Here is a 15,373-nt window from a genome sequence, read left to right as displayed (position 1 = left end):
AGGAGAATGATAGATTTTTTTAAATGTCATTGTTTAATTGTTTAATACTTGATTACATCGAAATCCAAATCCCCTTCACTATCATTGTGTTGCTGCGAAACTTGTATTCCGACTATAAGGTGCATCTAAATTCCCCAAACTGGCCGGATATTTAAACCTGTGCCTTATAATCCATTGTACCTTATATCCTGGGAAATACGGAAGAAAAAATGAGAAAGTAGTCCCAAATTATACTGCATTTGGTAACTGTTCTGTCTTTTAAAAACCTATAAAGTGGTATTTTAGTGCCCTCTAGTGGTGAACATTGTAATTGTTTCTTGCTAAAAGAAAACAAAAGAGAAGCACTAACTTTTCATGGCGGCTCAGACGCCATCTATCAAACGCTTATTGCAAATCCTCTTTTGTTGTTGCTTTGGACAATCATTGTCTGGAATATGGAACGTATTGTGATTACTTGAATGACGATTTTTGTTTGTGGTTGCGGTTTGTACAAAATTACGTCCTATTGTTTGTATTGTTGTATGATGGTAATTGTTCAGCCTTTGAGAAACATATGTAGAGTTATTTGAGTGGTCAACATGTTAATCGTATGTTGGTAATATTCATTTTACTGGTGAAACCAGATGTAATCATATTAATTCATACTCTTTAAAATAAATTATTTTAATTCAAATGTATTTAGTTTTAATGCCATCTTAGCATTTACTGTAATTGTAATCCCTTGCGTCTTATATATGAAAAATATATCACAAAAGACTATTACTTGGCGGTGCAATTTAGAATCCGGTGGGCCTTATGTTCGAAAAATGCTGTAAATAAATAGACGATCTAACTATCATGCAGTTCTTTTTTATGATCACGATTTTGTTCTTAACAGCCTACTGTAATACCATCATTTCGTCCACCCCAGTCATAAACACAAATATCATTTCTCCCCCCGTTCATACCCTTTTCAAAGTGTTTTTTGGGGGGGTGACAAGCTCAAATGGATGCAACATTTAAAAGACAACAGCGCTCAGCGGCGTCCTTACATGCACCTCCACACCGAGTTGAGCACTCAATGGCGAGTGTAGGCAGCACGTTGTTGAACCAGAGGTGAAGTGTCAACTGGCAGCTCTCAAGCTGCTGGCTGCACAAGTGCATTAACACCCGCCCGCTAGCCCGCTGCAGCCACTGAATACAGGCGCCTCCGGTTTGTAACGGCTTTCTGTGAGGTCTTGACAGCTTTTGCTACATTGGAGGAAGTTATGAAAGCGATGCTATTATTTAGAGATTTTAGAATAGTTTGGTTCACCTGACATGACGTAGTTAAACTCAATACATTTTACACGGGATTGCAAAAAACGGGTTTGATACTGCAGCAGGTATCTAAAAAAATAATGTTAATTGGTGTTGAGATTGAGCAAATCATTGACTATGTTCACATGCAGGCGATAATCTGATTGGAAAGGGGATATTGGTTTACTGGAGCTATCCGAATGAACCAAGTTAACTCGAGTCACATTTATCTGTGTAGCCCTTAATCACAAGACGTCTCAAAGTACTGCAGAGAATTACAATTACACCATCGCCTGATCTTATACCAACATGCAGGCGAGAAAAGACTCCTAACCTCAGCACGAGGAAAATAAGAAACCTTGAGAACGGGCCTCACAAGTGGTAATTCCCCTTCCAGCATGCAATAGATTTAGCATTGGGTAACAGTTCACAAAACATAGTGGACGTCAATAAAATAAATCACAAGGTAATATGTTAAAATTTGTCCAGAAAGTACATGACCGCAACGACGCCTCGAGCCTGTAAAGTAGTTCAAAAACCTTATAACAGCAACGACACAGCTTCCCATCTCTGCCGGCTGGTCGATGCAGGTGTTGACATGCTTCAGCTCCAGATGCTGGTCCGCTGACTTATTTCAAATGTCCTTCTCTCTCGTATCACAAGCAGTCAGGTAGTCGAAAAAATACAGGAAAAGTATGAGGTGGGCATCAATCATAAGCTATTGAATATAAAAGGGTCTTAAGTCTAGATCTTATCTCCGGAGGCAGAGCATTCAATTACATACCAAAAAATACAAGAATATCCATGTATACACACCGTTTGTGAGTATTCCGATTGCAATGTTGCAGTTTGGTCACTTTGAAGCTGTGTAATCTGTGTTCTTCCGTGTGCTTTTCAGGACTCATTTTCGGTTGCACGACACAAAACAGCGACATTTAGTGGTGAAATAATAAACATTTTCCCTGTATTGTAAATACAGCCCACACAAATTACAGATTCATTGATTGATTGGTCTTTTTCACATTCATTTTCAATGTTTTCATATTTTTAGATGTCAATTTGTGCAGTAAATTTTATAAAACATATTTGAGAACAATGGATTTTTTTTGATCAGAGCTTTTCTTAATGAGAATCTACGTAATTTGAGACAGTCTCATCAAGACATTACCTCTGTCGGCCCCCAGGTAAATTGAGTTTGAGACCCCAGGTTTAAAGTAAACTAGCTCAGAGAGCAACAGAAACTAGAATGGCTGTGCGCCATTAGAGCATGACCCACGTTCAGACGCGAAAGCATTTTTCCGGTGGCATTTCCCTTTTTGGCAGGTCCTTCACCTCTAGAGTGACCTACCTGATTCCTCGTAAAAGATTGTGATCCTAGCCAAACTGGTTTTGGCCTGAGAGAGTATAATGCCTTTCTGGGAAAGCTGCTGAGTCAGCAAAACCAAAAATACAGTTTCACCTTTATTTGGGAAGTTTTCACATCTGGGGTAACCTACCTGACTGCCTGTAAAAGATGTCGTTGATATTCAATGTTGGTCTGACTTGGGAGAATGTTTTTCTGAAAAAAATGATTATAAGGGAAAAATAAAAGTGTTGAGTTGACTTATTTTGGGGCATTTGTCACATATATGTCTGTCCTTTGGGTTCAACCTGTCACCCTCTTTTCTTTTTAAATGATTTGTTCATTCTGTGAAATATATATATATATATATATATATATATATATATATATATATATATATCCCAAACATAAACATTATGGCTACCCTTGCTGTGTTTACCGGGTGAGAAAAAAACGTTGTGGCCAATGCCACAATATTGTTCTCTCTTTGTGAAGCCACTCAGGGGAGCAGAATGGCACACAATCACACACTTCCACCAGGCTTGTTTAGGACTGTGATTATGCACCCAAAAAAGAAGTTGTCCCACACACCTGAGTGCCGCCTCAGGGGCCACGCTGCCGGGCCCCGGCTTGTGTTAGCCCGTTTGTTTTTTTTGCTGTTGTCCTCTGGCGTTCTTTTAGAGTTGTGTAGTTCCTGTATGAAAGCACTCATGCTGCATGTTTGTGTCTTTTCTTAGAGCTCCCTTGGGATGGCGCGCTGTGTTGCTAGTTTCTTGTTTTGAGTTTAGTTGTCCCGGGAGGTCTGGGACCACTGAGCATCATCACTCATCTTTCACCAGTGAAGTCATGCATCAAAACAGGTGTTGAAATATTCATTCGTTTTAGTTGTGTCAGTCATTAAGTATATTGTGGGGGCAGTAGACACCCAGGATACGACATTAATCAATTTTGATCCAGGGATCATAAAGTGAATGTATGGTGGGGGAGAGGAACCTATAGTGATTAACTAACATTTGGAATCATGGGCCACATTAGACTAAAAGTTTTTGTAAAAGGGCCGGGAGTCCAAAACTTATTTCTTAATAATCGCAAGCTTTGTTTCCACTGGGGATAGTAGATGGTTTGGAGATTTTATTTTATCTTTGTACCTACTAACAGTCTTGAATCCATGACCTGGGCAATGAATGGCGGGAAAAATAATGCAGGAGACGCTGTATAATTGAAACTATATTGTTGGGCAATATCAAAAACATTTTTTGTATTTTTCTGCACTTTTCAATGAGGTGAAAATTAAAAAAATACAATAAACTATAGGAGTCATTTTAGAATAGCAACGAGGATAGGCATCAATGAATAAACATACATTAGAGGTGGGGGTTATGGGTACAGCTAGCGCTATCAGCAGAGTGTGCGCCAAATGACCGATTTACAGCTACTGGTATTCCCAGGCAGTCTTCCATCCGATTACCGTAAAATTGGGACTGCCGGAATTCTGACAAACAAATACGTGTCTGTTCGATGTCTCCAGTCTCTGAAATACGGCATGCCAAATATCTTTGGAAAGCTTACACTCTTGGGCTTCAAAATATACTCATCAGAGAAACATCACAATTAGTCTAAATTGAGATACCCGAAAATTATAAAGCCAAGATAACTCGCCATTACGTCCCCTGGCCGTTTTCAACTTCTTGAATGTCCGCAAAAATGGCTTCGTTACATCAAGGACAATCCATAGAATCCAACCGAGTAAAACATTTACTCAAAAACACACAATAATGCCGACAAATAAATGGGAATCCACCTTCAACATTTCTGTTTCGTTGGAGTTGGCTTCTTGTAATCCGTTCGTTTTGCCACATTATTTCCGTGTACAAATAAACAGACTCGTAAAATTATTCCCAATATGGTAGTTAGCGACCCTTTTTCGATTGACACCTTTTCCACGATGAGGGTATGGTCATACTAGTTTTATTCATTCACAATGTGCAAGTTGCATTATACCTTCATCTTCTTTGACACATATTCCACGTGTCTCACTCTTATTTTTACTGCTCGTGGGCCCCTGGCAGCCGCGAGAAATAATGCTAAATTAGCCGCATAAATGCATAAGACGCTTGGGGAAAAAAGTCGCCGCTTATAGCCCGAATTTCACGCGACCGACCAGGCCCAACCCTGCTTGGCTTACCAAAACCATGCATTCTCATCGCGGTATGACCGTAAACAGGTCATAATTAGCTCCGAAAGGCCTTAAAAAGGGCTTGAATTGGGCCAAGAAAAAGTGTTTCCGTGGTTTCTGAATATGGTCAAAACTGCTTATAAACTATCCAATACAGCATTTTGCTAAACAGTTTGCGAAATTAAATCCTTGAGTGACTACATTGAACAATTAAATCCCTCTGTTTCGCAATTAAGCAAAGTTTTAATCTTACAGATATTATAAAGACAAATAAATGACATTCACTTCGATCCATTGCTTTATTTTTAATGTGTCTCGATGAAAAGCTACTCGACTTATCGTTCTGAAACACTACTTTTATGTCCGGGAAGAGACGATCCTTTTTGTTTTTTTCCCCCCTCAACCCTTTAATTCCCGTCAGCTGGACTTATCACTGTCCAGCAAGTGACCACATCTTACAGATTGCCGCCCTAAATCTTCAGTCTTTTTTCTCTCTTCTCTACGTCTCGTCTTCCATTTGACAAAAACGCCACTGTTTGCTTTTGTGTGTGTGTGCTCACACAGCTATTTTTGGTTCTACGAATGCCACGAAGTCCACTCCTCTTTCTGGACCTCTCGGTTTTCTGCGGCTTTATGGCAGATGGTAAAAGCTTATGGATGACCTCCAGGAATGGCTGAGCAGGTTTCTCAGATTCCATGTTTTTACTATGTTATATGTGTTTTAACATACCTACTCTCATGTTTCTGAATTATTTAAGAAAAAAAACATCCTATACTGTATATCTTTCCAAGACTCGTTCTGACATGGTTCCCATGGGGTCTTAAGAAGACTTCAAAGAACTGGATTTACACATTTAGAAATACTTATTTTGTAAGTTGTAGGGTGGAAAATGTTTGAATGATATTGGTATTACAATTGTATTTTCCCTCAATCTCTCTTTTTTTGCAATCAGCGCAGGCCTGAAACCCCCACCAGTGAAAACCTGTAAAGTATCCCCCAAATTATTAACATGTGCTTTGCTAACCTTCGCTCGCAGAAATAGTCAACTGGAGATAATGGAGGTCTTATGCATTGTAGGGGGCCAGACAAAAAAAAAGTCACACGCATGACACAAACATGCTCTCTCGATGGTGTAATTGTAATCAACTGGGGATAAAAGATCACGGCAAAAACAGTGTTGTTTAATTTAGGTGGATCACAATGGCAAGCTTCGGCAACTCCAACCCCCAAAAAATTTGCTCTGCCAGCCCCTGCGCTAGGCTACAGTTGACCTAGGATAATGGGTTGCTGCCAATTTTTTGTCTTTTTGGGGGGGCTCGGACAACAGTGCATTCTGCCGGGCTCTGCTCGAAGCAATAGCCAACCAAGGATATTTGATCGCGGCCGCTCAGGAGCTGTTCATTTAAGGCAGAAAGAATAAAATAAGAGCCACCGTTGATCCCACAAAACTTCTTTCAGCCCCCGCTTTCAGCAATAGTCAACGGGACATAATGGATCACGGCCAAAACCTTGTCATTTGATTTAGGAGGGCCACAATGGACCACTTTGGCAGCCCACATCGGGAAAAAAATGCCCTCTGCCGGCCCTGATCGAGGCTACAGTAACCTTTGATAATGGATTGCGCCATTTGCTGTGGTTCTTTTTTTGTCATATTTGGGGCTGGGCCACAATGCCACGCGTCCCGAGAAAAGTCCCTTCTGCTGGTCCCCGCTCGCAGGAATAATCAGCCCGGGATAATGGATCACGGCCGCACATGAGCTATTCATCTAGGGGAAAAGTAGAGAAAAAAGCAATAATAATAATAATAATAAATTTTGCATGACAGAAATTTACTCTCTAAACCCTCGCTCTCAGTAGTAGTCATCGCCAGATAATGGATCTCAGCCAAGACAGTGTCATCCTTTTTAGGCTTGCCACAATGGAACATTTTTTTGGCCCGAACAACCCAAGAAACATGCTCTCCTGGCCCATGCTTTAGGTTACAGTTCAGGTGATAATTGATAGCTGCCAAAACAGTGTAGTTCATTCAAGGCTGTCAGAAATGGCACAAATCAGCGACCTAACCCCCCCCCCCCAAAAAAAAAAAAAAAAAAAAACGTGCTATGCCGGCCCCTTCTCTCAGGAATAATTAACCAGCGAAAATGGATGGCTGCCACAACCGTGCATTTCTCAAGAAAAATGGGCCTTCTGTTTATCCCCGCTCGCAGCAAATGGAGGGGTTAAAAGTTTGTCAGCCACACAATTGTTCTTCCCTGTTTGGATAACAGAACATTGAAAAAAAAGAGCCGCGAGGCAGAAAAAATGTGTTCTGCTGGTCGTGGCCGCACAAGTGCAGTTCATTTTAGGCAAGAAATACAATAACTGCAATAAAAGAGACCCCACGCCTGACAAAGGTGTGCTATGAGGGTACCTGCTGCACTCAAGGATAATGGATTGCGGCCGCACGAATGCAGTTCACTTTCAGGTGGACAAAAAGTAAAAAAAAAATAAAAAAAGCTGCCAGGTGCTACAAAAAAAAGCAACTTGACTTCCCCCACTCATAGCAATATGCGATTAATGTTAACGGATTGTGGCCACACAAGTGTAGTATGCGACCAAAGATAACGGATCGCAGAATATTTGTCAACCCGCAGCATTAGGAACGCGAAGTAGCAAGGGATTACTGTAATCCAGCTGCTGTTGTTATTGGCCAGAGCTTCTATGATTATTACGGAGTGTGTGGTTAATTTTTCCCGAACATTTCATCGGTTTGGCAAGTCAAAAAGTATATTCTCACCTGTGCTCGAAAACCAGTTGAGTTTCAACAACCTTGGCTAATTTCCTTTCAAACTATTTCAGTTCCCAAAAGAAACTACACATGGAACACTCGAGAATTGCAGATTAAATAAGTTATTTGATTGCAGGTAAATATAGTTGCTACTCGTTGACTTTTATAAACACTTTGAACATTCTTGTCACAGAAGGGTGCGATGTACATGAAGCCCCTTGGCAAGTAACTCAAAGCGAGAGAAAAAAACTGCAGTTCAGTACCAGGGCCAAAATATTGTCGGGAAAAAGGCAAGGGAGAAAGAAAGGACGTGGGAATGCAAAAGCAAATCAACTCACAGCTTTGCGAAAAAATTATGGCAGTTTTTCCCAACGGCTGGTTAGCTACGACGTACAGTGCCTTGTATTGGGCCCCCAATAATTTTTTTGACATAACGCCATATTTCCTCAAATTCATAAATGAAAAAAGAATCAAATATTTTCTACGAATCAACAACACGTGAGACATAATTGTGAAAAGAAATCAAATGTATACAAAATTTTACTAACAAATATAAAAATTAAAAGCGGGAGTTGCAAAAATATTGGCCTCCTTTGAATTGATTCTTTATACAACCTTGTTTTGCTGCGTTTACAGCCACAGGTCTTCATAGGAATGTCTCTATTGGTTTTGCACGTGTTGAAACAGAAATATTTGCCCATTTTTCTTACAAACAGCTCAAGTTCCTTATGGTTTGATGTGGCCGTTTGTGCACAACATTTTTCAGATCTTTCCACAAATGCTCTATAGGATTGAGGTCTTGACATTGCCTTAGCCATTCTACCAACTTTAATTTATTAGTTTTAAACCATTCTATTGTAGAGTTTGCTTTATTTTTAGAGCCTGTTGTCCTGTTGAAAGGTAAACCTGCGTCTCATTCTCAGGCAGACCCCAAATGTTTTTATGCCAGAATCACTTTGTGTTTGGCTCCATCTATCTTCCCATTAACCCTGGCCATCTTTTCAGTTCCTCCTGGAGAAAAGCAACCCCAGAACATGATGCTGCCACCACCAAGTTGGACAGTGGGAATGGTGTTATAAAGGAGATGTCCATTGTTACGCTTTCAATTCAGCCCAAAAACGTCAATTTTGGTCTCATCTGACCAGAGCACCTTGTCCACATATTAATTGTGTCTCCCATGGTGCTTCTTGCAAACGCCTAAACGGCTTTTTTGTAGTGTTTCAGAAATGGTTTAGTCTTGCAACTCTTCCAGAAAGAGTATGACATATAGTGGTCTTAAGCACCGATTGTCCCACCTCAGCTGTGCCTGCAGTTTATCCAATGTGATAATGGATCTCTTGGCTTCTTCTCCGATTAGTTTTCTCCTCGTTTAGGCCGAAAGTTCAAAGGGGCAGCCAGGTTTTGGTATGACTGCAGGGGTTTGCCAGTTTTCGGGGAGATGTGTAAATGTTCCAAAATTTTCTTGTATCCCATTTCTGCTTTGAACTTTTCCACAACTTTATCGCTGACGTGCAAGGTGTGTTCTTTGGTCTTCATGGGTCGTTTTTTCTCTAGTGTCTCCTTTCACGGAGCAGGTGCATTTAACGTGGCTTAATGACACATGTACTCTGTCATGGTTAGTCATTTAAGTTGACATCGGATTATTTAGAAGTCATCAGAGAACTTCTGGAGCCATGTTTTTGCAACACCTACTTTTTTAGTTTTTTGTTTTTGTTTTAATGTAATCAAAAACAAATTGAAATAATTTGGTTCCACTTCACGATTGTTTCTCACAGGATTTTGATTCTTCAAAATTATTTTTAGATTCTTAGCTTTAAGTTTGAAGCCTGAAATGTGGCAATATGACAAAAAATCTTGTGGGCCCAATACTTTTGTTAAGCACTGTAGTGTGAGGTCAGCGTGGGTTCACGGAGTCAGTAAAATGCATTCACGGCGCCGGCCAGACAGTGCTAGCCTTAAGCATTCGTTTTCATTCAAACAAGTCAATACATTCTCGGATGAGCGAGAAAAAAGTGCCCGAAGCTCCCGGGAAACACGAGAGGGAAGAGACTATGACGGCGTAATAAAAGCAACGTACGTTTAAGGTCATCTGGGCTTGTTTATAAATCCTGGTGAGAAATTTACTTTTATGTAAAGTGGACCCCCGCGATACAACGCCCCTGCCTTATGACGTTTTAACTTCAGGATTTGGAATCGTGGAATCAGATGGGGTTTTGCTCAGCCCCCTCTTTATGGCATTTTCCCAACTATGATATCTACAACAATTTCTTTTGCATACCAAAATCCATTCTTCACATCTTTTAAATGTTACATGAAGTGCTGGTCTGCTATTTTTTGTCCGCATCATGTAAATGCCCAAATGTTGTTGGCTGAAGTAAGTCCCCCAATGCCACTCTCATTCAGTTCAGAATCTTGTGCTTCGTAAAAACCTTGTAAGTTAGTGAGATATACTTTTTGTACTGCATTTCTTCGGTATTGGTCCCAAGGCTTGCAGTGATGCTAAAGGGAGAATCAAAAACATGATCACCATGGAAACAAAGCTTGCAACTATCAAGAAATATGAGAAGGGCATACAAATCGCTACCCTCGCTAAGTCGCATGGCTGTAACCAATACCAATTGACAATCGGGGCAATATTTAAAAATTAGGTCTGATGAAAGCAAGAAAACATTCTAAGGACATGAACATCCTCGCTTGTTTTTAAAACAATTTTCGTTTTTAACTTGCCGTCTATTTATCAGTGTTATTTAATCCTCATCTTACACATAGGTAGTATAAAGTATACTATTTTAAAGCAAATCAATCTATAAGGATGACAATTCTCAAGTTGAATTTTCAATTTGCCGCCCTCCTCCCTGCATCCACCCACTACTCCGTTCGACCAGCTCAACTCACGTCACACCAAAAATGAAATAACATTTAATTTTCCCTTTACATGCATATTTATTTTTAATGTCATTTTATCATATGTATGTTGTATAATACAACTTAGTCATACTTATTTTATAGTATTTAGTCACCTTCAGTCCTTTCTTATGTTTTTTTTTATGGGGGGGCACTGTTAGCGTGGGTTTCAATGGCTGAAAAACCTGAGGGTGTCTGCTGCCATCCCTATCGGTTGGATAAGCCTCTCTCAGCTCCCTTTCGTCTCTTGGTTAGTCTGTGCCTTGCCATAATACCATTTTTTTCTATTTCTATCTATTTTGTTTTTTTATTGTATTTTGGCCATTGTATGTGTCTTTGTGTTAGGTGTTTCGTGGTGTTGGCTGGGGAAAAAGGAGGGGATTTTATTGTAGACACATACATACTTATTGTACACTGAATGTTTTATACAGGACTTATTATCTGAAAGGACCTTTACAAATAAATTTGATTTGAAATTCGCGAATCTCATTTGCTACACCGCTTATCCTCAGTAGGGTCGCGGGGGTGCTGGAGCCCATCCCAGCAATCATCGGGCAGTGGGCAGGGGACACCCTGAACTGGTTGCCAGCTAATGTTTTTATTTGGGATGGTGGGTTTCAGTACGCATTAGCTAATTACTCTCACTTTTAATCCCTCTCTATACAGCAATTTCACCTTGTGATCCTCACCTTAGAACAGATTGTTGTATCCCGTGGGTCTTTTTTTGTCTGTTAAAGCATTGGTTTCTTGAACATTTTGGGGGTCCACTCAATTTCACAGTTCTACCTAAAACCGGATGCCCCGCTGATAGTTGTTCTCCAATCTGACTTTGGTATCCTTGGGGTGCGACTCTAATATCCACTACATATTCCATGAGATTAACTGGCGACCAGTCCAAGGTCAAGTCTGTCTCTCTCACCCAAGTCTGAAAAGGCCATTTCCTGCTCACTTGCAACCCGGAACAGGATAAGTTGTGTAGAAATTTGAATGTGATGGCAACTAGTTTCTGGGATACATTTTGATGATTTCTTTGGTGACTAAGTCAAACTTTGACCTTGCTGAGTTTTACAGAAAGTTAAATTCTCTAGCAACGATCCACCCACACATCACAAAAGCTGCATTTTTTTTTTTTTAACAAGAATGCCATAATATGTCCAAAAAGACTAATAAATAGCTACTTCAAACCAAAGCTCGTGCCTCGTGTGTTTACAAGGTTGCTTGTCAGAACCATCAACTTACACTATATATGTAGATTAATACACTTGTAGCATTTTCACTGTGGGGGCAGGAAATAAAATGTCCCAGCAAAATTAACCAGTACACATGAGGATTTTTAACGAGTAAATCTGAGTTTCAGTGTATCGTTTGTTTCTGTACTACAAGTCCCACAGTGCTTTTCAGCATCCAACTCACCTGGTTGCCGAAACTGTGCAAGTAATCATGCATGGGAAATCTAAAGGGTAAAGGATTGACCGAACCATTGCAATCAGAATACATGCGATAAAACTCAGACCATAATCAGATTTTTGTGCGTGTTTACTTGCGTTTCTACGGTTTTAAGGGCATCTTAGGGTTTCATAGTAGGGTTTGGGTTGGATATTAAGGGTTTAAACATTCCTATAGTTTCAAACAAGGATATTAGGGTTTTAAAGCCTTTCCAGGGTTTCTAGCTAGGGTTTCGAACAAGTGTTTGGACTTCAAATTAGGGTTATAAAGACTTCCTAGAGTTTCAAACTACGGTTTGGGATAAATAATAGGGTTTTAAGGCCTTGCTTAGGTTTTCAGCCAAGATTTGTTGAGTGACATAATGGGAAAACCGACAATATTCAATTTCCAATCAGATTATTGCATGCCTCCATAGGTACCCAATGACTGGTCATTGAAGTTATGATTAGTTAATGTCATTTTAAACTTTTGTAAGCTGAATTTTTAAATGTTTTGTCTGAGACAAATCGTGTTCTAGAAAAACTACCAGTACACCAGATCCAAATGAGTACATGCAACGTGAGCCGCGGATCGTTTCCTGATCCTTATGACTTTGCAGTGGACGACGGAGGTCACCATTAAAAAATATCTGGGTTTTGTCCCTGAATAAGCTTTCTTTTTAATAAAATAAACTATTACAAATATGTGTTTATTGCTGAAAAGCAAACCAATTGTAGATATGGTGACCTAACCTCCACTATCTTCTCTCTGACCTCTACTCTCCCTCCGTCAGACTGCTTTTCCTCTCGTATTCGTCCCGAGGGGAGTCACCAGATAGCCATTAAGGCGTCCACTCACGATCTGCATCAATATTGTAGAAGCTTGCGTGGAGCCCTGACGAAAGGGCTGAGCTAATCTCTACCCAGGGACGCTAGAATCAGAGCGTCACCAGAGGCAGGTGGTAGAAAGTGATGCAAAAAAAGGGGGTGAGGACACCCAACAAGGGTAGTCGGAGAATAGAGAAAAGTATTAGGGAGGGGGGTGCATTAGGCAAAACGAGCGGGAAGAGAGCGGTACAATGGCCCATGTGGGAGAAGAACGAGGGGGAGGATGGAGGGAAGAAAGGAGGAGAGAGTTTCAGGGGATTAAGGGGAGCGATGAGATCATTGCTTGTCTGCTAGTCTGTTGTCACCAGGGTCAGATTGCTTGGCCCCCATCGCGACCCGGAGTGCGGATGCCGCTTTTCCCCAGCGGGAATCCTTCTTCCTCACAGGGGGGGTTGACAAGAGATACTTGCAAATGTAAATTTTACACGACAATATGGCTCACTGTTGCAGCTTTCACTTTTTTCTCTGCAATCGGAGGAAAGTCCTAGCAGGATGGCTATAACCTCCAAGTTGTTTTCCGGCCTTGTTTCTCCTTCCTCTCAGACTGATTAGAAATTGGAGAGGCGAGCGCTTGAGTGTCTGCCGACATCATAGACTGTCTGGTTGTTGTAAAACAAGAGAATGTACAAATGGAATAACTGCTATTGTTTTAAATAATAGCTAAATACTTTATTTCAAGTGTTATTTTTTTTCTTACTTTCAATCTATTTAACTTGATATTTTTCTAGTAAAATAAGAATATATGTACCTGAACAAACCCCACATGTCTCTAACAGCACATGATAGAATAAAACTCCCAGGAAACAACATGTAAGGGGGCCTGAAGTCCTTGAAGATGCTTCAATTTTAATGTTGTGTGTTCAAAAATTGAAAAGTGCTTGAATTTTGGGAGGAGTCCTTGTAAATGCTAACAATTGTTTCCTGGCAGTCTAACCTGATAGATCATGGCTTAAATGTAGAGAAATAGAACAATTTTGCTTGTAAACGACGCCAACATTATTCTCTGGTGGCAAAGAGAAGTCCTGCATTAATTAATCCATAGCTCTATGGCTTGATGTCGTCCGGTGCGGGTGGTGGGAGAGAGAACAGGAACATTTGATACAACATGGAACAATCGGATGGCAAAAAACACGAATGTAATGGGGCACAGAAATTCAGTTTCATTTTCTATGCCCCATTCAGTAAATGATAGCTGCTGCTTGAAATGTGGCTTAGGATTTGTCAGGTTTTCCGGCTCTTTTTCCTACCCTTGCACTTGGTGACCTCAAACAACATGATTATGGATTAATTCAGAACAGTTTTTTTATTTGGACGGTAGTGTGGAAATTGAAAAATTGTCTTCGAAAGTTCTTTAAAAGTGCTTGAATTTGGCCACAAAAAAGGTGTACAAACCCCGAAGCTAGTTCATTGTGCCCAATTTATAACCTTCAAGCCCCATGCATCAAGAGCGCCATAAACCTGTTTTCTGTAGCTGCTTTGATACTACATCTCGAGGTGTTTGTCGAGTGCATCGCAGTCCTCCCACAAGCTGTCCATTATACAGCTCTATTAAAACCCCATCTGGAATTTTTAGCATAGAAAACATGTAGGCACGGCGCTAGCTCTATTCGGACGGTCCAAATCGTGCCATACAATCCCGAGTGGGCGTTAACGAAGCGTGAGTCATGAATTTGACCGCGCTTGGCAATCGTGAGGCCTGTTGTCAATAACATAAGCAAAAGAGATCTTAAAAGTGCACACTTACATAAGAGCTCCAAAAGGGAAAAAAAAAATGAAGTGTGCAGATTCATAACAGTCTGGCAGATGTGCTACTGACATGGTGGCGTTATGCAACGCACCAAATGCTTCTGGGCAGGTTAACACAGTGCAGATTATCGCTGCGATCTATCTCGCCTCGGGCTGACGTCCAGTAAATCCAGCGACATCGATAATCTGATGATTTGGACCTGTTTGTCTCGCGGTTTCCACCCTCATTTCCTGTGCGACTCCCAACTCATACGCATAAAGCAAACAGCTGTTTCCCACTGTGCGGTTTTTGTTTCTGGTGAGAAGCAGGTGTATTAAGATGTGAGACGACGGTTTGTTTTTCCTGGTAGGAAAGAGCCACAGGCACGATTCGGAACACAGTAGTTTGTGTGTTCTCGTGAGGAGGCGATGCGGTGAAGTGGTGGTGGGAATGTGGCTTTTACAAAGACCCGAATGGGTCATCCCTGAGACGTGAATTACTGGTCAGGTGGTTGCAGCTTCAAGGGATTTTTGGTTTTGTTTTATAGTTTATTTTAATTCCTTACGGATGTTTTTATGTCGAGATAAGATTAGATTTTTTTTCTTTTCTGGCATATGGCATCAAACCTTACATTGCAAAGTTAACAAATCACTGAAATACTAAAACAGGATTGCGGGTTGAAGCTAAGGTTCAGGTACAGTGCACCCCTGGTATGATTGCTGTATAGAGAGGGATTAAAAGTGAGAGTAATTAGCTAATGCGTACTGAAACCCACCATCCCAAATAAAATCAGTTCTCTAAAAATGAACTATTTTAATTATCTAATTCCTTCAGTGGCTTGAGTTGGTTGAGTGGAGTAGCAGGTGG

At 40.6% G+C, this 15,373-nt stretch overlaps 1 protein-coding gene across 1 annotated transcript in view; it reads left to right on the top strand.

The window, feature by feature from the left end:
• Positions 1 to 15,373, top strand: part of erfl3 (Ets2 repressor factor like 3) — an 82,734-nt gene that overhangs the window by 38,891 nt on the left and 28,470 nt on the right. The window lies entirely within an intron of this gene.

This window comes from Urocampus carinirostris, chromosome 2 (genome assembly GCF_059441175.1).
Source record: "Urocampus carinirostris isolate Australia breed hairy pipefish chromosome 2, RoL_Ucar_1.0, whole genome shotgun sequence".
NCBI lineage: Eukaryota > Metazoa > Chordata > Actinopteri > Syngnathiformes > Syngnathidae > Urocampus > Urocampus carinirostris.
Note: the sequence above shows the minus strand (reverse complement) of the source record. Positions and strands in the feature narration are given on the sequence as shown.